Source organism: Ictalurus punctatus, chromosome 14, assembly GCF_001660625.3.
Source record: "Ictalurus punctatus breed USDA103 chromosome 14, Coco_2.0, whole genome shotgun sequence".
Lineage (NCBI taxonomy): Eukaryota > Metazoa > Chordata > Actinopteri > Siluriformes > Ictaluridae > Ictalurus > Ictalurus punctatus.
The window spans coordinates 28,579,500-28,601,585 of NC_030429.2; the positions used below are offsets into that span (position 1 = coordinate 28,579,500).

The 22,086-nt window shown below is 39.4% G+C and overlaps 2 long non-coding RNA genes across 7 annotated transcripts; one reads left to right on the forward strand and one right to left on the reverse strand.

Annotated features, from left to right (window-relative positions):
- Positions 1-4,610: 4,610 nt before the first annotated feature.
- Positions 4,611-6,106, forward strand: LOC128634991 (uncharacterized). The gene is made up of 2 exons (XR_008397898.1): positions 4,611-4,757; positions 5,631-6,106. It is a non-coding gene; the product is annotated as an uncharacterized LOC128634991 (long non-coding RNA).
- Positions 6,107-8,796: 2,690 nt separating this feature from the next.
- LOC128634999 (uncharacterized) lies at positions 8,797-16,685 on the reverse strand. 6 transcript variants are annotated; one of them, XR_008397911.1, is made up of 5 exons: positions 14,342-16,680; positions 14,049-14,105; positions 13,758-13,895; positions 10,013-10,116; positions 8,797-9,819 (listed from the first exon to the last, which is right to left on the reverse strand). It is a non-coding gene; the product is annotated as an uncharacterized LOC128634999 (long non-coding RNA). The 6 variants fall into 6 exon arrangements; XR_008397910.1 differs by having other exon boundaries at positions 13,758-14,474; positions 15,259-16,685; XR_008397909.1 differs by having other exon boundaries at positions 13,758-14,105; positions 14,342-16,685.
- Between the last annotated feature and the right edge of the window lie 5,401 nt (positions 16,686-22,086).

Below are 22,086 nucleotides of genomic sequence, written 5' to 3' on the forward strand. Positions count from 1 at the left end.
TAACGATCCATGACAGAATACTCCGCCCAACATGGATGCAGCAGGAAGATGAGGGAGATGTCACGCTACGCAAACCATCCCCGCCTTGGATTTGATCCAGTTTCCGCAAGAGACTTTCGTGGATCTCCCAGATCAGTTTGATGGGTTTTTTGGCTACCCGGACTATTTTCTGGTTGACTGCCAGACGTATTTCTCAAGCGTAACAGACACCAAACCCAGCGAGAGGCAATGGATAAGATTCATGGTGTCCCGTTTTTTTTGGCCCAATTTGCCAGTGGGTGCAGCGTCTAGCGGCCATGGGATCCAGGGTACTGGAGAAAAGTACTCAGTTTATGGAACTATTTTTAAAGGGCAGAGCTACAACCTGGATCAACTGTTGAAGGGAGTCAATATGACGAACAAGGCTGACCTGCCATTCCACATCTATTATGAGGGGATTGACAGGGCAGCCTCCACAGCTCCACTTCAGGATCTTGCCAACGTGGTGGAGGTTCCACCGAGATGCATGACTGAGGGCTGCTGGAAACAGACTCAGCTACAATGTCCTACATGCAAAAAACTAGGTCTCCAGGAAGCATTTCTCTGCTCAAAGGAACGCTTCAAGGGCAGCTGGTGTAAGCACAAATTATTACACCAGAAAGCACTGCGGAACTGCAGCCAGAGGTCAACGTGGCAACCTCAGAGCTCCAGCTTGAGACCCATGAGGAGGTCTCACCTGCTGAACATATTAAAGGAGGCAGGCAGACAAATCCAAACCCTTTCACATTTGAATAATTTGAGAGTAATGTTCTCTTCTTGCCACTTTAAGGGCTTCACTGTACTTAAGTGTTCATCATACATGAGCTTATGGATAGTTAAGCCCGATTTTTTGTACTGCCGTTCAAGCTGCCTATTTTTAACCTGTATTTGTTTATATTCCTGTATACATGGTTGTTGTAAGTATGCCTGAGTTGCCATTCCTAAATACCTAGCCTACAGCTATGCATCAGTTCCTGAACATGTGCATATATCTCCAGTGGATTTTCTGAATAAGGGACTTACATGCAGCAGATTTCCAATTAAAATGGGCATATTCCAGGGGTGAGAATCAGAATTTGGGGGACCAGAATATTGTCTTAATCTGAATCACACAATCGGACTGTGGCGTTTTCATGACTCAATACTAATCAGAATATTGCCAAATTCTGATGTAATATCATAAAGATGATGTGCATGTAAACATAGTCACTGTGAAGTATCATTCAGTGTCTTTGTTCCTGATGTGCCAAGCTTTATTCACACTGTGATCTCCTGGTTATTCTGACTCTCTGAGATCCTGGTTTTCCTAGTTTGTTCTGTTTGCTGATCACCTGAACTTTGCAGGGTTTTTTTTTAATGATTCAGTACAATTCAATTTTATTTGTATAGCACTTTTTACAATAGACATTGTCTCAAAGCAGCTGTACAGAAATATATAAACACGGGATACAGATTTTAAAAGTGCAGGTTTATCCCAATTGAGCAAGCCAGTGGTGATGGTGGTGAGGAAAAACTCCCTAAGATGTTAGAGGAAGAAACCTTGAGAGGAACCAGACTCAGGAGGAAACCCGTCCTCATCTGGGTAACAACAGATAGTGTGAAAAAGTTCATTATGGTTTTATATGAAGTCTGTTTGGCCTTAGAAGCAGCCGTAGTCCCAGCAGTCTGGAATTGGAGTAGATGAGAGATGAGGTTTTTGACAATTGATTTGTCCCATGGTTTTAAAATAATTGTGGGAGATTTTCTAGAATTACTTTCGGTGTGATGAGGACATGTACAAACTGAAATCATGATTGTGTGATCATTTTTAACACAATCTCCTTTCAAACAACCTCGCTATATTAATAACTCTGCCATAAATGTCCTTCATAACAGTGCCACTGAAATGATTAAAATTACATGTCAAAAATATGAGAACATTCTGCCTTATCTTAGAAATCCCGATCTACTTTTCATTTCCTCTTAGTGTTGTTTAAGTCACCGCCCACATCTGATGTGTTTCTGAAATGATTTAGTTGTGAACATACACATTCATACACATTCAGATGTTAGGAGACCCATTCTGAGTGGTGTGTCTGATGGGGTGATTTTTTCCTTCAGCAGGAACTCAGGTCATGTGTTTAAGGTGTTCAATTCAATTCAGTTGTATTTCTATGGGGTTGGTCGTGACGTCAGCGTCTGGCATAAGGAGAACTTGGTTGGTCGTATCAACAGACTCTGGTGTGATCATAACCTGACTGCCAAAACCAGAATTATGGTAAACAATACAAAGGGAAAATATTACACAAAAGATCAAAAGGTCAAACAAAAGACAATTTTTCACAGCCTTCTTTGCTCATATTTACCAAGGGTGCCAACATTAATGGAGGATGCTGTATGTCCATACAATTAGTCAAAATCAAACGTACAAACTTTGCACTTTAGCCAGTTTACATATTTCATGATACCATGTGGACAATCTTCAAGCCTCATTCATAAATTATATTTATCACTGATGATTAATCACTGGTTGTAGTGAAGTGTGTGTGTGTGTGTGTGTGTGTGTGTGTGTGTGTGTGTGTGTGTGTGTGTGTGTGGAACATGGTGTCATTATGTACATTAAGATGATCCTGGTGTCCACTATAATTGACATTCATAAAAAGGCTAATATTTTTAAACACAAACCATTGAACTGCTTTCAGAACTAAGTATATTATTCCTGACACTTTACTGAAGAAGAATATATGTGATAATCATAGTAAATAAAAACAATTAAAAATACAATACTTTAGTTATCTTTCTTCTTTCCATAAAATGTGCTTGTTCCTATGCCGGCCATTTTAGATGTAGTGTAAGAAGTTGATCCTCGCATCACAGACTGTAACATGACACATCACTAGAAAGCCCAGAATGTCCTCTGTATAGTACAGCAGGAGTTACTAGAGTAGCTCAAAAAAGTCAAAAGGTCCTACATGAAAACAAAATGTCCTCTACAGAGGACACAAGTCAATGGGCGGGGTCTCAGGTGGATATCATGCAGTTGTATATTGTCTGAATAGTTGAAGCTTAAAAAAGCGCACACAGCAGTCACGACAGTAAGAACATTGTGAAGCTCACATGAGAAGTGACATGGAAGCACAGAGGAGCGTCACTTCTTGGACGAGCTTCACAACATGCTGATGTAGGGCGATGCTCCCATGAACCCTGCGTAGGACAGTTGGCCAGAAGTGATGGATTATAGTTAAAAAAGTGTCAAATATTAGTATTTTTTCTTACACAGAATTATTGCTTTGATTCAGAAGACAATGATTTTTCTAGAAAATCTTCATTGAGTTCATCTGATAAAAGAAAACTCCATCAAGTGACTGAATGTTTAGAGTTAACGTTCCACTGCGTGCTAGATAATGTAGCTCCATTCACAACTAAACTCTTTGTAGTTCAGCAGATAAACTAGGAACCACATACATGAAATGTCTCAGTCAGTATTTAGGCCTCATCACAGTACTGAGACGGCTCTGTTCTACACCCACTGCTTTTCCCTGTACATGCTACCTCTGGGTACAATGATCCATTAACATGCTGTTAGCTTCCACTGCTAGGCTGATGATACACAGCTGTATGATTCAGCAAAGCCAGCTCAATAATATAAACTTACTGTAAATTCACCTTCATCAAATTTATCCTGCAGTGGACGTGTGTGTGTGTGTGTGTGTGTGTGTGTGTGTGTGTGTGTGTGTGTGTGTGTGTGTGTGTGTGTGTGTGTGTGTGATTGTGTGTGTGTGTGTGTGTGTGTGTGTGTGTGTGTGTGTGATTGTGTGTGTGTGTGTGTGTGTGTGTGTGTGTGTGTGTGTGTGTGTGTGTGTGTGTGTGTGTGATTGTGCTGTATCACATCGTCCCCCTCAGCACCTGCAGTAGGTCCCAGCTGCAGCAGTCACACTCACACAGGTTTTTGTACGACGCTCTAACACTGTGTGAACACCCAGCTACCACTGATAGAATGTAAACTCTGACAGTAATAATCTCCAGCATCTTCAGTCTGGACTCCACTGATGGTCAGAGTGAAATCAGATCCAGATCCACTGCCACTGAAACGAGCTGGAATACCTGACTCTAACTTCTTCACATATCTTATCAGGAGTTTAGGAGCTTCTCCAGCTTTCAGCTGATACCAGAATATATAATGATCTCCATCAGAGTCAACATAAACAGCAGAGCTGGTTTTACAACTGATGGTGAGTGTCTCTCCTGGAGAAACAGGTTTCACTGCAGGACTCTGAGTCACAGTCACCTGACCTCTGGATCCTGAAAAAAAGAAGAAGAAGAAATCCGTTCCCTACATTAATAATGATGTTGAGTGTGAAGTTCATCTAGTCGGCCTACTTCACATGGATTTGTCAGTTGAACAGGAGAAGATAAAACATTGTGTTACCTCGAGCGCAGAGGGCCAGTGTGCAGATGAAGACGCTGATCAAACTCATGGTTGCTGTGGGTGAAGTCGCTGAGCAGCAGCTCTCAGTCATGAAGTGTTAAAGTCACAGGGCTATAAACACTCGCAGAGCGCTGAAGCATGAGCTGCTAATGCAAAGTGGAACCTCTCTCTATGGAAACGTGTGTGTGTGTGTGTGTGTGTGTGTGTGTGTGTGTGTGTGTGTGTGTGTGTGTGTGTGGTCACTGTAGTGTAACAGAGGTTTTTGTACGACGGTTTCATTAGAATGTATCACTGTGGAGGACTTTCGGTGGAGGAACTAAACTCATCGTCAGTAAGTCTCTCTTCTTTATTTAAAATTCTATATATTTATATTCATTGTTAATCAGAATATTGAATAAAGTTTAGACAAACAGAAAATTATTTATTTATTTGTTTATTTTATATGTTGAACCCTAGTAAGTAATCATTTAGGCATAATAACGAATCACTTAATTATTTATTTATTTATTATAATTTATACTTAATGATAATGAATGTAGGGTTTTTTAACTCTGACAGTACAATAAAAATAATTTATAAGAAAGAATAAATGAGGAGTGAGCTGTTAGCTGAATAAGTACGCAGTGTGTTCCTCAGTAAACGGAGCACTTTTACATTCACAGCTTCTTAAGTTCATATTGTGTGCTGTGAAGGACATGGTATAAAACTTAATCCTGTGTCTGTTAGCCTTCTATCATTTCACTGATGTACTGATTTTGAATCTCCAAACAAAGATAAACAGTGTGTAGAAAGGTGGATGTGGTGTGATGTGGTTATTTCCATCACTGGACTGATTTCTCAGACTTTTTGCCAGATATGTGATTTCTAATCGAGTAAATCTTGTTATCAGGAAACTCAAAGGGAAGGTGTGATGTTGTATTTTCCAGCCCTGATTCTGTGGAATATCAGTGTATTTACATCATCAGTGTCTTTATTTTACTGTAGGACTACATGTAAAAGTAGCAGAACAACTTAGGAGGACTGGAATACACTCCCAGAATAAATCTGATCAAAGTCCGAGTCGCTCCACAATATAACGAGTGACTAGTAAATGTTCTCCTGCTGAGTAGTTCTACTGAACTGCAGTAATGTGAATCAGCAGTGATGAGTAAATGTTGTGTAAGCGTGTGTAAATGTGTGTTTATTGTGTGTTTGTGGTCTCCAGCCGGTCCCACGGTGAAGCCCTCCGTGTCTCTGCTCCCTCCCTCCTCTCTGCAGCTGTCTGAGGGATCGGCCTCGCTGCTCTGCCTGCTGTCTGCCTACTCTCCACGGGGGGCGCTGGTGAGCTGGACAGTGGACGGCTCAGAGGTGAAGGACGGGGTTCTGACCAGCGCAGAAGAACAGAAGAAGGACGGGTACACACGCAGCAGCACCCTGACCCTCAGCAAAGCGCTCTGGGAAAAGGGGGAGGAGTTTGTCTGTAAGGTCTCCCATGACAACGTCGATCATCCGGTCACGTTCAGAAAGAGCCAGTGTGAAGTCTAACAGCTCCAAGATAGAATTGAACACTGAGCTGCTTACACATCCATCTACAATAGAGTTTCAATTCTACACAATGCTGACATTTCTGTCTTTACTCTCTTCACTGTCCTGTTGCTCTTCCTGTAGTTTTGCTCTGCTGAAATAAAGCTTCATTTTGGACATTGTGTGTTCTTTTATTAGAGTTAATAGTCATTATCAGTGTGATGAGAGAGTGTGTTTAGCTGTAGATTCAGTGCTGTGTGTTGTGCTTCAGTGAGTTTGGCTGAAGGAAGTTGAACATCTGGTGAAAGTGCTGCTCTATTCTGGGAGAAAGAGGATCACTCGGCCGTCTTCATGTAAATCTCTCTCTCACTTCACTGATCTCTCAGTTTTACTGGTTAAAACTGTCTCTGTGTGTTTAGCTGGGTGTGGAGCAGGAAGCTGCTTTCATGTCTTTCTTTAGTGCAGGATTTATGGTTGAGGTAACTGACACTGCACACTTATTTTATATTAATAGTACGGAAGAGTCGTCATCTCCTTCATCTGTTCCTACTTGGTGTCAGAACTGGACACTGAATTTAAACTGAAAATGATCGTCTGTGTTTTTCTGACTAAGAATTATAATTTTTTTCTCCCATTTAACTTAAGTGTAGTATTTAACAATTTAGCCAAACATAAGGATAAATATCGGTTTGATCAGATCCAGATTTAAATTGTATTAAATTATATTAAACTGATTATACCTAATTTGTCATTTCTCATGTATGTTCACATTCACATTGATTATTATAAAGATCCACAAAACACTGAACACTTTCACTCTCTCTAAACACATCAATGCACTTCACATGACTTTATTATCATATTAATGATTATAATATAATTAAATCCAGTGAGTAATAGACATCAACACTGTGTTGAAGGTCACATGTGTAAATCCACTGTATTGTACATTCCCAGGTTATATGGGGTGAACTCTGCTGCTCTTAACTATTATAACACTATAACTGAAGGTGTGTAACATATAAACTCATGTGTAACACTGGGGACTGGGTGGGTCCTGATCAGTAACGCAGTGTGTGGAACTAACACCAGACACTTCCAGGTATATAGTGTGTTTTTGAGAAAGAGGAGGAGGAGGTGTTGGAATAAAGCAGGACGGTGTGTTAGGTAAGCTGCTGTCTCCTCACGGACTTACCTCTGGAACAGAAGCTTGATGATCCCCTGAAACACCTTCAGTCAGGTGACAATAATCGGGGGGGGGGAGTGCAAGGCACGATGGTGTTAACTTTCTCACATGCTGACATTATTAAGGCTGTATGAGGTGAGCTGCGACACCGAAATCTGGAACATGTATCACCTCAAACTCTGTAAAAATGCAGAGAGGCGGTTCCTGTTTGTCTGGCTATTGTGGTGACAAGGATGATATGGAACAGGAAGCTCCAAAAATATCCAACCTTACTCCCTTCCCTTTGGGGGCCATGGTTGATGGTTGAGATGAGAAGGGTGATGGTTGAGATGAGAAGGGATGCTGGCTCAAATTTAGCCTATTACCCAAAAACACTTAAAATTCAACATAGAAGCCAATACTCACATCTACCTCTGAGCCCAGTTGGAGATAGAAAAAATACACCAGCCGTGAGTGAGAAGAAGCAAGGGTCCAGCTTTATTGTTCCGTTCCACCACACGAGATCCACACCGATGAGAATTCTCAGAAGTGATCTGATACCCTGAGCTTAAGCTCCAGTATTTATACTGTATTTACACAGTAAATAACCCATATGTTTTAAAAAGACTATGATATCACTACCAATAGGGTTAAAAAAAGAGCTCATCTACATTACTATTATGTTCTAAAAAAGGCCTATTCAACTTACCATTAGCTAAAAAAACAGGGCTTTTCAACTTACCAATAGATTCTAAAACAGGGTATTTCAATTTACCATTAGCTTCAAAAGTGGAGAGACAAAACAATCTAGAGTGACCTTGGTCTCACTATTATCTCGCGGGGGGGAGGCACTTTGACTCAGCTACCCTTATAAATGGCTCCTCATGGTTTTCTCTTAAAATTAAGGCCTTCCTTACGAGACAAGAATCTTCACCATCTGAATTATGAGTAAGTTACATTTTTCTGTAAGTTTATAATTTATTTTCATATTTGCTCTATATCTCTATTTTATATATAGTTATACTGCTTGAAAAACGGTTTACTGTACTTCCTACTTCATAATATCATTATATCATTATATTACCCTTCTACTGTCCTACATATCCTACTATTCTGTATTTTATAAAGAGTTTTCTATTATTATAAGATATTACCCTTATAATATCTCAATACTCCTTTTTATTATTCTTATAAAGTTATAATGTTATGTGTGTGTGTGTGTGTGTGTGTGTGTGTGTGTGTGTGTGTGTGTGTGTGTGTTTGTGTGTGTTATGTCTACATGCCCGCCCATGACTGTGCGAGAGTGTGTGTGTGTGTGTGGCACTCCTCGGCTCTTATACTTCTTTTTGACTCTTCGACTAATAAAGCATAGTGTATTACTCTTAAAGATCTTTAAAGTGTAAATCCAATTTGTCAATATCCGCCTACTACCGCTTCTGTGTGTCTTTTCTTCTTCTCCCCTTTACTGGATACTAGGTCTCCCTCATGTTTATTTTATGACATTTTTATCCACAACAGTTGAAATGAGAGGGTGATGGTTGATGGTTGAGATGAGAAGGGTGATGGGTGATCATTGAGATGAGAGGATGATGGTTGAGATGAGAAGGGTGATGGGTGATGGTTGAGATGAAAAGGGTGATGGGTGATGGTTGAGATGAGGGTGATGGGTGATGGTTGAGATAAGAAGGGTGATGGGTGAGATGAGAGGGTGATGGTTGAGATGAGAAGGGTGATGGGTGATGGTTGAGATGAAAAGGGTGATGGTTGATGGTTGAGATGTGTTTAAGCAATGCACCTGACATTTATCTTTAAGTATCGTTACACAGCAGCAGTCACACCACAACAGGATCAGTCATGAGCTAGACATGCTGAAATGCAAGCAACTGGGTCTGGCCTGGTTCATGATAAGTCTGGGAAAAGAGAAGGTGAGGGAAACTCACACCAGAGGCAAAAGCGCCCCCTACTTCCCATCACACTCTTCTTTATATACACCAATGTTTATTATATGACCTACTAGTGGCTAAATGCATGCAGAAAGTTTCCCACAAAAAAAATCCAACTCTTAACTGTTTGTCAAACGTTTCTGATGACAATTAATTTACATTTCCAGCCTTTATGTAACTTTGTAATGCGAGAGCTTCTTCAGCTGCAGTTTCCATGGGCATAGCAGTCTCTTAAATGCCTGTTTAAGCATCAGATCTGTCCCAGTCAACTGTCTCTTCCTGTTTCCTTCGTGATGTATTCCACATGCCAGATAATTATGCAACGCATCATTTAACACATCCCAAAACTGACAATGCTATGTTCTTTTTAATTCTTTAAACTTCTTTAATTCGGCCATATAAGTGAAAATGGTCTGCAAATAATTATGGTTTGGGTGACAAATGTTCTCGCATCACTTGTAGAAGATCTGCAAAAGTCTTTTTGGCAGGTCAGTGTGTGTCAGTCAAGCTATGCAGTTCCGCCCATGGCACTACAGAGAACAGCAACATGTTTACCTTCCCCTATATCATTCACGAAGTACTGCTGCAGTCTTTCAATAGGATGTTCTGAATCTCCGTGGAGCTATTAGTGCACTGCAGTGCATCAACGTTCTCAGTTTATCCTCATCATCACTGTGATGTCTGTGATATGATACTGTGTCCTTGATAATGTCCATGAATGCAACAAGAGATGAGGTGTGTGAACGCTCTTCAGCCCTTCTTGTACTGAACAGGGGCTCTCACTACAAACAGATATCACCATTAGTCAACAGATTTAAACAATAGAACAAGGATGCCTGCTACAGAAATGTTTTCAGATTATTCCTGTACCATCTTTTTGACTTAAAGTGTTCACTGTAATGGTTTATTGTGTAATCGTATGAATCGATACTTTCTGTAAGAATATGTTTGAATTCTTTGAACATGCATACATACTCGAAATTGTGTATGTCCAATATGGAATATTTGTGTATTTTTCCTGGATCCTCTGCCCTGAAAAACATCTTCCGTGTTTCTGCCATGATTTTTATGTGGAAAATCTGGAGAACAGAAAAAAACACAAAAGAAGATGCAGTAGAGAGAGGTTGAGTTTGTATGGTCCATAACACGAATTGGTTTTGACAGGTCTAGGTCAAAGGTCATCAGCAATTATAATTATCTTGGCAGGTCAAAGGTCATCACCAACTGTCATTTTCTTAACAGGTCAAAGGTCATCATCATCAATCATAATTATGTTGGAGATGTATACCAAAGATAATATTACATATGGTCTACACTTATGTCATTATCTTAACAGATAAAGGTTAAAATGGATCATAGTTTATATAATAAAGGTTTGTGGCAATCTGAATGAAATTATTAATATAGACAAAAAGAAACACTCTGCGTCTACTACTTTTATCTCTCATAGAACTATCCACAGTCCAAAGGCTGCTAATTCTGCTCAAAGAGCAAACTGACTACAATGGAGCTAGAAGGCTATATGTGTGAATGACTAAAGATTAAAAAAAATAAAAAATCAATATCAATAAATGAAATTAGATTACACGATGTAGTTTACACGAATAAGCAGAAATGTAATCATGCTTTTCTTTCCTATAGCACAAATGAAAAGCCCTCTCTAGATGAGCAGATTTGTCAAATGAAACTTTTTCATTCTTTTCCACTGCTACGGTAAACTAAAGAGTAGATTTCAAATTACACTGCTAAATATGACTAGCATTAGCTACGTGTAGTAGTGCAAAATGGTCCATCAGCTGTATTAGCAGGTGTAGCCTATACACGAGTCCACTGTTGGTCATATCACAATTGAAAATATTCCCTAATATTCTCAATTGTGTTCTCAATTCTCTGGGAATTCTCAATTCCCAGAATATTCTATAATTCATTGCTTTAGTAGAATTTATTTGTAAGTGAAATAATACTCACATTGTAATGTCCTTTGTATATTATTTGTTCAGTCTACAGGTCCTCTAGCACAGTCTTAACTGTCTGAATTTGTCCAGACATGTTAAATGGGTACGGACTTGACATTAATGACTTGAAGTTATCAAGCCTTAATTTCGTTAAGTTTCTACTTTCTTCTAGAATCTTGTATGGTAGCACTATTTGTACTGTTCTCTACTTGATAGACCGCTTTGCTTGTATTCTCTCATTTGTAAGTCTCTGGATTAAAGCGTCTGTTAAATGAATAAATGTAAATGTAAATGTACTACAACTTAAATTTTGTTTTAAATCAATTAAGGCAGAAATTTCAGTTTAAATTACACACAATATTAAGGTGATGTAATTATCAACATTATTATGTCAACACAACTCATCAAAACAATGTTTACAACTTTAAATATTTAATTCAATAAATAAATTAGAATTTTTATCTTGCATCCACACATTTAATTAAGTTGTGGTGATAGGTCCCTGAATTACTTTTTAGTCAAAAGCGTTAAAAAGTCGTTTTCATACAGCAACTCAGCAGCAACAATCTGTGAGAAAGTTCCAAGTTAAGGTTCACTGCCAGCGTTGTGATTTTCTTGAACCCTGTCAGGATACTGAATATTTTGCCCACCTTCAGCGTAGACGTATCAACAACCACCAAAATGTTCAGTGTCCATTTCAAGGCTGTAGTTTTCAAAGCAGTGTATTCCGCTTTCGGTGCACAATAAAGTAAGCAGCAGCGAGATCACAATGAGAAAATGTTTAATCCAGAGTTAATAGGAAGAACAGAGTGTAATGAGAATGAAAATGATGACAGTGTTAATTACTCTCGGGAGTGTGCTCTTCACATTCTTCACATACCAGAGATCTCTGTTCAGGAAGTAATTCAACAGCTTTAGCAAATAGTTCAGTTGTCCCAGCCACTTTTGCCCAAGAATGTGAAGCATGTTCTTCAGGAACATTTGGACATATAGATGTGATAGATTTGGACAGATAGTTGTGAAAGAGCTGGTTGAGACTGTGGCAGAGAATGTCATATTGTCCAAATGTTGTGGGAAAAAATAGATGTCCTGTAACCAGTAAAAGGAGGGCATCAAACATGTACGTCATGCACAACTTTCCTCTGGTAATGTCCATAGAGTATGTAGCTGAGAAAAGAATGAAAACTGCAGCATATGTTCCCCTCTTACAGATGCCGCAGAAATTCATGAACAAGAAAGATATTTTGGATAAGGGTTTATCAAAACAAGAATATAAACCACATGAATATAGGTGTAGAGATGACTCAAGCTTTAGAGAGTATGCCCTTCTTAGTTGTGATGAATTCAGAACTGATCTGAGCCTGTACATTGACAATTTTTAAGTGGCTAACCCTTTAGGAGCATCTAAAAGAAAGCAGAAGATGTGTGCAGTTCACAGAGTTATTGCAAACTTGCCTGGAAAATACAGATCAGCACTAAACTCCATTCAGCTTGCTCTCTTGTGTAACGCTGCAACAGTTAAAGAGTGCGGTTATGACAAAATATTGCACCCACTTCTTTGTGATTTAGCCTCCATCGAACAGCATGGGGTCTACATCGAGCATCTTGGTAAAAGTGTTAAAGGAACAGTGCTCTATGTGTCAGCAGATAACCTTGGTGCTCACTCTCACAGGAGTTTTATGAAAGCTTCATTGTGGATAAGTTTTGCAGATTTTGCATGGCATCCAGGACTGTCGCACAACTCCAAGAGATACAAAATGGTCCATTTCGACTCAGAGAGAGAAAGACACACAACAGGCAGGTGCAAGAATCTTTGCAGGATCCAGATTTGGGTAAAAAGTCAGGTGTGAGAGGACAATGCCCACTCATAGCAAATTTGGAGCATTTTCATGTCATTGGTGGTTATCCCCCTGACATATCGCATGATGTTTTAGAGAAATAAGTTCTGGTGGCAAAAAAAAAAAGACTTGGTGGCCAAGAAATACATCACCCTAGATGTTTTCAATGAAGCTATCAATCATTTCCTGACATATTCTCTGACAAATCTCATCAGCCTCAGCCGATTTTAAAAGACTTCTCCACCAAGGGCACACTTGGGGCAAATGGCCTGGAGAACTGTCGTCTAATTAGCCTTCTAAGTTCTTCAAAAAGCTTGTACACAAACTTCTAAAAATGTTGCCATGACTCTTGCAGTGAAACACCAGACGGCTCTTAGCCATCAGCTAGGCTACAATTCTTTTTTCAGGCTAGCTGTGGAAATGGCTATGGTTACATTAGTGTTAGTTACCCCCTTCCCAGAGAACACTCAGAGAGCACTTGGTCAGAAAATTCACAAAAGAATCACACTGACTCCAAAGCCCTGCTCAGTTAAAGATTTGATTAGTCGTCTCAGAAATACTCTGGCACTAGAGTATAACTTTACTTTACAGTTTTGAGATCCAGAGTTTGATAATGAACTTTGTAAAATGACAGATTTGTCAGAGCTCCCTCACAAACCAACTGTGAAAATCATTCCTGTGATTGAATTGATGCTACTGTCATCAAGTGAAATGCAGATAATCACGCAGAGAAATACTGAGTGATACTCCAAGTACAGCAGATACATTACAGATCTCCAACTCAACCCAGGAAAAGAGAATGCCATGGACTGATGTCTTTTTGGTTCCAATATTCTCTGTCTATGTTGAATATGGGCTTCGTCAAGCAAATGTGATCCATTTGAGTGATGGAACACAACGAAAAGTGACAAAGGAAGTGAAGCATACCATTCTTCAAAAGCTGGCAGAGACCATATACTCCTTCAAAGCATAACCAACTGCTGATGATGTACGAGCCGTTGCTAAGGCATTTGTGGATGCCCAAGAACCAGGATCACCTTCTGATACTGTGGGTGGACAAACAGTCTGAAAGGCAAAATGGGCAATTACAGGTCAAAAATGAGGAACACTGGACACACAATGGTCATGGTTAATGCTGGGAAGAGATGGAGATATTCTACCAGCAGCGAGCCACCTCACAAGAACATTAAGAAACCAAGGAAAGGGGAGGTCAAATACCTCCCTGACCTTCCAGATGGGCAGGACGCCTCCAGCCTTGAAATATCCAGAGAGCAACTGGAGGATGAAATGAAGAAAAAATAATGCATTTTTTATCAACCAGGAGATGGACCTGATACTGTATTTAAGAAGAAAGGAAGTTTTGATTTGACAAGCCTCTTGTAAGTGAGATTTTTCAGTGTTTATAGAAAATCAGGTGAAGTGAAATGCCCATGTTCATATCTTCCGCAACAAAATGAGTATTGATACATTTGACAGTTTTGACAATTTCCTGATGTAAACAAATGCTTTACACTAAGACTTCAGCCGGGTGTTTGGGAAGAACCTTCAACAAGCATTCTATGGCTCTCTTGATCTTCACTGTCCACACCTGATTTGAGTCTTCAGGTCAAAGAGAGGTCTAAGAGGGCAGATTTTGCTGATCTTCTGCAACAAATCAAGGTTTGTAAATTTAGGATGATGCCAGTGTAAGCTTCATTTTGAAGCCAGCCTATTACCATTACTTCATGACTGTTAAGTAAGACAGACAAAATAATGATTGATGGAAATTTCCTTCCTTTGATGTTGACAAATGATATATTGTTGTCTCTGCCACCACTGCACCTCTGACCTCGCTGACATGAGATGTGTTGGCATGAGAGGGCTTACAGTAATTATTGATGATGACCCAACTGAGTTCTTCAAAACGTGCTTTGTAAGTATTGTTATTATGTTTTCCTGTCATAGATGATGTAAATTGAAGGGGTCATGACATAGATGACGTCATGACAGCACGTGATTTTGGGGCTGCTCTTCTTGTGATGCGTGAGGAGTTTGAGTTCTGAAACTTGAATGAACTACTGCATGTCCAAAGGTCAAGCAAAATTTCATTCCTGTCATGACAATTTAAAACTCAAATGCATTCCAGGGTGATCTCTTTCTTTAAGTTAGCATGTCATCTTGAATTTATTATTTAATTAGAACTAAATTAGTAGTTCATGTTATATGCAATTACTCATATTCAAAAACAGATACAAACATAATATTTACAGTTTTTTAAACTCCTGCATGTATTTGTGTACATAATTCACAAATCATTATGTATGTACATAACTAACCAAAAACATGTTCAATAAAAGTTCATTGATATTTAAAAGAATATTAGACAGCTAAAATTTGTTTTAGTAATCTCCATATACATGTTCAGGCTTCTGATGATGAGGACTCATACCAACATGTGCCAGTTGGAATCCTCAGTGTAGAAGGTGAAGATGTGGCACAGCATCCCCTGTCCTTCCACCTCCATCCATCCTCTGTGGAAATCATCCTGGAGGGCAATGTTTTGATGGACAATTTAGAGAACCTGCCCCAGGCCATGTGTGTTGTTTATGGGTTCACTTATGCCCTGCATGTTGATTACACCAAGTGCATGAGCAACAAATTCAATTTCACTGAGCAGGTGATGTTATGTTTGGGTAAGAAGGAGTTTAAAAGCAATCTTCTAGCACTGACAAATCAGCTTGTCATGTAAGACAAGAAAACATACATTTGTCTCCAGGTTAGACAAAAACTCCATATGCCTTAATTATAAAAGTAAATTAATAAAAATTAATTCATGAATAAAAGTAAACTATACCCGTTTAGTGTTTGGCGAATGTTTATGTGGTATGTTAATATATTATAAGGATACATACTGTGCCTGTGCAGTGTTTGGCAAAGATTTTAAAAACTGTTTAAAGATTTAAAACTGACGTTTGTCTTCGTTGTCATAATTTGGAAAGTGAATTGAAATAAATTGTGACTTCAAATAGATCCTTGTTAGATGTGATCTTTATCCTTGTTTATAGTGCAGTGCAAAACTAACTTTTTAGGCAATGAGTTTCCATAATTGTTTAAGTTCAATCAACTTGTATGGGTTTACAGTGTACATTTATAGAGAAATATTTGACTGTTGTGTTTTAATGAAATGTTAGTGTGATGTGGATGTGATTTTCAACATGTTATGGCCTGAAACTGCAGATGTGATCTTAAACAAACACACGTGACATCATGTGAATAATATGTGATAAACTAAACATAATCTGATCATTTATATCTGGATTTCTGTTCATCTCCATTATTTATAACGATACTCTAGGTGTTATCAAATAAAAACAATACAATCCTGAGAGTTAATGATCATGCAGCTGGAATAAAAGGACATTTTGATCACAGATAAAGAGGATTCTTGTGTAATATTAGCTGCTGTGAGATCAGAGAGGTGTAGAACTTTCTCTTTTCTAAGCTTTGTGTTGCAACGTGAACATCAGTGACATTTTCAGGCGATACAGTTTTGCTCCTGTTAATGTGAAAATCTCTATAATCACTACCTCATTTTATTTACAGTGTGTCTGAGTCATAATATATGCACTTCACTCACTACTGCATCAAGCGTACAATCACATCCACTACTGTACCGAGAATGATTGAACATCTCCCAGATATGTGGACTCTGATTGGTTCACCCTCTGACCCACAGAACTCCATCAAGTGACTGAATGTTTAGAGTTAACGTTCCACTGCGTGCTAGATAATGTAGCTCCATTCACAACTAAACTCTTTGTAGTTCAGCAGATAAACTAGGAATCATATAATGTATAATATAGCTTGTATATTATGTAAGCCACAGAAAATCACTAATTGGATGTGACAGGTATAGGTCAAAGGTCATAATCATTATAATTAAATATAATGGCAGGTCAAAGGGTGATCATAATCACTTATAATTACGTTAAATCCGGTTCCGATGTATTCCAGATGTATTCCAGACACACGCACACACACAAGTTGTTTCCTTTCCCATAGATCGTGATACGCTCATGAGTTAGGCCTAGGTCAAAAAGGTCAATGATAATTATTGCTGCATGTTCATAGCTATAGCTGTCACACGTGTATAACCCCCGCCCCTCCCTGCTTAGGTTGTTTTCATGAGTTAGGCCTGGGTCAAAAAAAGGTCAGTGATAATTATTGATGCACGTTCATTCCTATAACTTTTCCTATAGCTCCGAAGCAGTTCCGCAGACACACACACACACAAACAGATACAGACACACACACACACACACACACACACACACAGACACACGAACCCACACACACACACACACGCACACACACACACACACACACAAACGCTCACACATACATAAGGATGATGAAAAATAAGTAAATGATTAATAATGAATTTCCATACACATCCAACCAAAAATATCACACACACACACACACACACACACACACACACACACACACACACACATACATAAGGCTGATGAAAATAAGTAAATGTTTAATAATGAATTTCTGAACACATCCTACCAAAAATATGACACACACACACACACACACACACACACACACACACACACACACACACACACACACACACACACACACACTCACACATACATAACCTGTCCAATCAGAACAAAAGAAAATAAAATTGCTCCATCCGGTAGGTGATGTTATAAGCACCATAAGTTTATAGAAGAAGAAGGCCTCACCCACCCTCTAGGTATAAAAATACTCTGTACTTCGAAGATCGTGTGTGAGCTTACAACATGTCTGCTGCTTGTCCTGATGCACCGAAAAAAACTCACTCTTTTTTGGGAAGATTACAAAAAAATTTAGAGCATGAAAAGATTCAATATTGGGTAATGTCAAACGGATGTACAGCCGGATTTTTTTCAGTGCAGAAAAAGGAACCGTTGTGCTTTTCAAGTTCTCGGTCCCGGGTCACATCCGCTGGAGCCGTGCTACAGAGAACGTAACTTTTAACAAAGGTGACTGGAGAAAGTTCAGAAAATGGTGCAAGGATTTTGACTACATTGTTAGAATGGACTTCTTTTCCCCGGATGCGTACAGACGTAAATGGAGCAGTTCATCTCTGCAATGCAAATACTGTATCAGAGCAACAAATTTCTGCAAGAACCAGGTTTCACTGCACTGTGTTTCGGTATTAACCGGTGATGACACACACTTTCACAAAGAGATCTGCGAAGTGAGGTACGAACGAACCAGCTGGCACGAACTACAACGCTATTTCCAACAAATCGATGAATTATTCCAAAAAATTGGAAGAGACAAAGAAACAGGGAAAATAAAAGTAAGGCTAGAAGATCTCTTCTGAGATCATCAATATACTACTCCTGAGCAGAAACTCCACCTTCCCAAGACTCCTCCCACATGATATATAATTGACACTGAATACATATCGAGTCAATACATTCTGAGCATCAACATTCGATATGGCTTCTGAACTCAGACCTGATTTCTACAACTCTGATGCTTCCCTGTATGATGATGTGACCAGTTCAGGGTTTGAAGACGGTGAAAACCTAGGAAAAAGAAACCTGACCTATCTGACAATGAACGATGAAACCGACGGCTGTATAACCAGCACCGTGCTAGCCATCATACGCATGGTTACTGGAGAACTGTTGGACAGAATTATACAACAAGATCTAAAGGACAACTGCCACGGCTGTGCGATCGATCATCCGAGTCAACTCCAACACGCGTGTTTGTTCGATCCTGAAGAGTACTATCTACACCTAAACACCTACAGATTGCTGAAAAAACTGTTTAAACTGTGGTTCAAATACACATTGGCAAGAGGTCTGAAATTGTGCGGTATCAAACACACTCCTTCCCTGGAAAAAATTCAAGGCATCGCTGAAGCCATCGTGTGTGAATGGCGAGACGAGCCTCACATCAAAACCGTTCTGAACGAGGTCAAGGAGAAAACCAAAGACCTTTTCAACGAGCAGGTGTACGAAGACATTGTGGACTACTGGACCTTTCACTCATCTCTGGAACACGCTGAACCGTCGCATTTGTGGGAAACTTCAAAACATGCCACATCTATTCTGACTGCGAGAAAAGCCTGAAGCCAAACAACACAAAATGCTGAAGACATTCGTAAATAGAGTGTGTCCTTAACACGTTGTTTGTACATGTATTGCTCAAACATTTGAATGTAAAACTAATCATGTCTCTAAACCAATGTTTGATATAAATTGTTTAGAATGGAAAATGTTACTTTGATTGAATATGTAATACCATGCTCGTGTGTTTTGAGATAAAATGTTTAATCTACACATGCATTTGATCATTCTGGTCTTGACACTCGAAATGACTGAACGATTGATGAAGAATATATATTATACACCGTCAGAACCTGGTTCGTACGGTGGTGTTGAGAGTTTGCAAAGAGCTATTGTTGAGAAAATAGGTAAAAGAGCTAATGATACTGAAATAAAAAACTGGTTAGCAGAGCAGGATGCATACAGTCTACATAAACCAGTATCTACAAAGTTTAAAAGAAACAAGGTTTTTGTGAAGAACATCGATGAACAATGGCAAGCTGATTTAGTCGATATGAGCAACTTGTCAGAGAGTAATGACAACATGAAATTTATGATCACGTGCATAGATATTTTATCCAAATATGCCTGGGTACATGTGTTACGAAACAAGACCAGACACGAGGTAACTAAAGCCTTTGATTCCATTCTAAATGAAGGTAGGGTCCCCAAAAAACTACAAACTGATCAAGGGAAGGAGTTTTTTAACAAAAATTTTCAAACATTAATGAAAAAACATGACATTGTTCACTTTGCTACGGGTACGGGGCAAAAAGCATCTGTGTGTGAAAGGTTCAACAGAACGCTAAAGACCAGGATGTGGAGATATTTTACCGCTTTTAACATGAGAAAATACATCGACATAGTTCAGGATTTGATTCAAGCGTACAATCACAATTACCATTCCAGCATCAAAATGAAACCCGCCAAGGTCAACGAATCCAATTCCTTCAGAGTATTTAAAACCCTCTACGGACTGTTCACACCTAAATTAAAGAAACTAAATTTCAAGTTTAAAGTTGGTGATATCGTTAGAATTTCCCGTTTAAAAGACATTTTGAAAAAGGATACGAGCAAAACTTTACGGATGAATATTTTACAATCTCCGAACGGATACCGAGAGATCCCCCGGTATATAAACTACAGGACTATGATGGTGAAAAAATTGAGGGAACATTTTATGAACCCGAGCTACAAAAGATCATTATAGGTAAGGACAAGACGTTTAAAATTGAGAAAATCTTGTCTGAAAAGACCCGAAACCAGAAAAAAATCTGCCTGGTGAAATGGGTGGGTTGGCCCGATAAATTTAATTCCTGGGTTCCGGTCGAAGACGTAGTTAACATAACAAAAGGATCGCCGTGAACAAAACTGAAATCTATATTCATTAAACCATGGAAGAGTGCGGGTTCTTTGTGACGCTTCCAAGCAACGCGTCTTTGGATATTTACCCTAATAATAAGATCGCGCATTACACTACTAAATTCACCAAACCAATCGATTTGAGCAGAATATGGGAAGTCTCGCTCGCAGAGGTTCAATATATCCAGAGTTGGTACTCGTTAACAGAGGAAGACAGTATGTGTCATATTATTCAGAGGGATGGAAAGAGAACACAAAACAGTACCTTTAATATCACTCAAGGATATTACAAAAGTATCGAGGAACTGGTTAGTGAAATCAACAAAAACATGAAGAAATTGGAACTTGGAATAGAGATAACCTATAACCCTATGAAAAATAAAATACACATTGCATCCCAAAAACATTTTGCGGTCAAAGCTAATGGAAAATTAGCATATATGCTCGGTATGAACCCCGGTGTTCCGATAACGGCCCGAGAACCAGACGCGCCTAACCCCTCTGATATTCACGCAGGCTTTTATACGATGTATGTATATACAAACGTTATCGAGTATCAGCGAGTTGGTGACAGCGTTGCCCCGTTACTGAGATGTGTACATATAACGGGTGAAAACAACAAAGTCGTCACAATAAGTTGCATTACGTACCTCTCACCAAGAACCACATCACCGATATAGTAATCGAAGTCAAATCGGATCAGAACAAACCTATACCTTTTAATTACGTAAAATTTATAGCTAAACTACACTTTAGACCCGCTAAACATTCGTTCCGTATGTAAAAATGATGGATAGGGGCTACGTTCATCCGCAGACCTACGTGGATTATCATGTCCATCAGGCTGGAAATGGACTTCCTGGGTTTCAAGGCTCCCCCACCATGTATGGGTCGGGGCTAGGAGGACTGTTCAAGGGTCTTTTTAGAATGGCGGTTCCGTTCCTCAAAAGGGGGTTTGCTATTGCAAAACCTCATTTAAAAACAGCGGCTAAAGGGTTCGTAAGCGACGTAGTGAGCAACATTATGAGCAAGACACAAACTCAGAATCAAGACGGATCAGGCCTTGCATTGATTGCGCGTAAAAAATCTAAAAGGCTCCCAGGACGTCGACACGTGATTCTGAATAAAAGACGTAAGGCTACTAAACTCAAGACCAGTGTGAAAAAGACCGAGCAGAGAGGCAACAGACATCCTACCATCTCTCACAAGAGAAATCGGCGGAACATTTTCTAACATCATGGCGTTCTTACACAGTCTATCCTCAGAGTGTACCAAGACAGAATTGGATATTTTCACATTACCTTTTACCCAAACGAGTATCGAAAAGTACACTTATGTCGAAATACCTCCACTTTCCGCTCTTACGGACAACGGGCCCCTGGAGTTCTACGTGGCTGGAAACGGGGAGGATTACCTCGACGTGAACAACACTTTTTTACATCTGACCTGTAAAATCGTGAACCCCGACAGTTCCAATATAGCTAATGATGCAAAGGTTGGGGTCGTTAACTACCCCGTAGCCTCACTTTTTTCACAAGTAGATGTCATGCTCGGGGATCGTCTTATTTCTCAATCTAGCAGTACATACCCATACCGTGCTACCTTTGAAAGTCTTATCAACTATGGAAAAGATACACTGGAAACACAATTTTGCACCGGGCTATTCTACAAAGACACAGCGGGGCATATGGACGCCACAGACCCGGACGGACGAAACGAAGGCCTCAAAAAAAGGGCCAGTTTCAGTGCTGAAAGCAACACCTTCGACCTGATTGGACACATTCACTCGGACA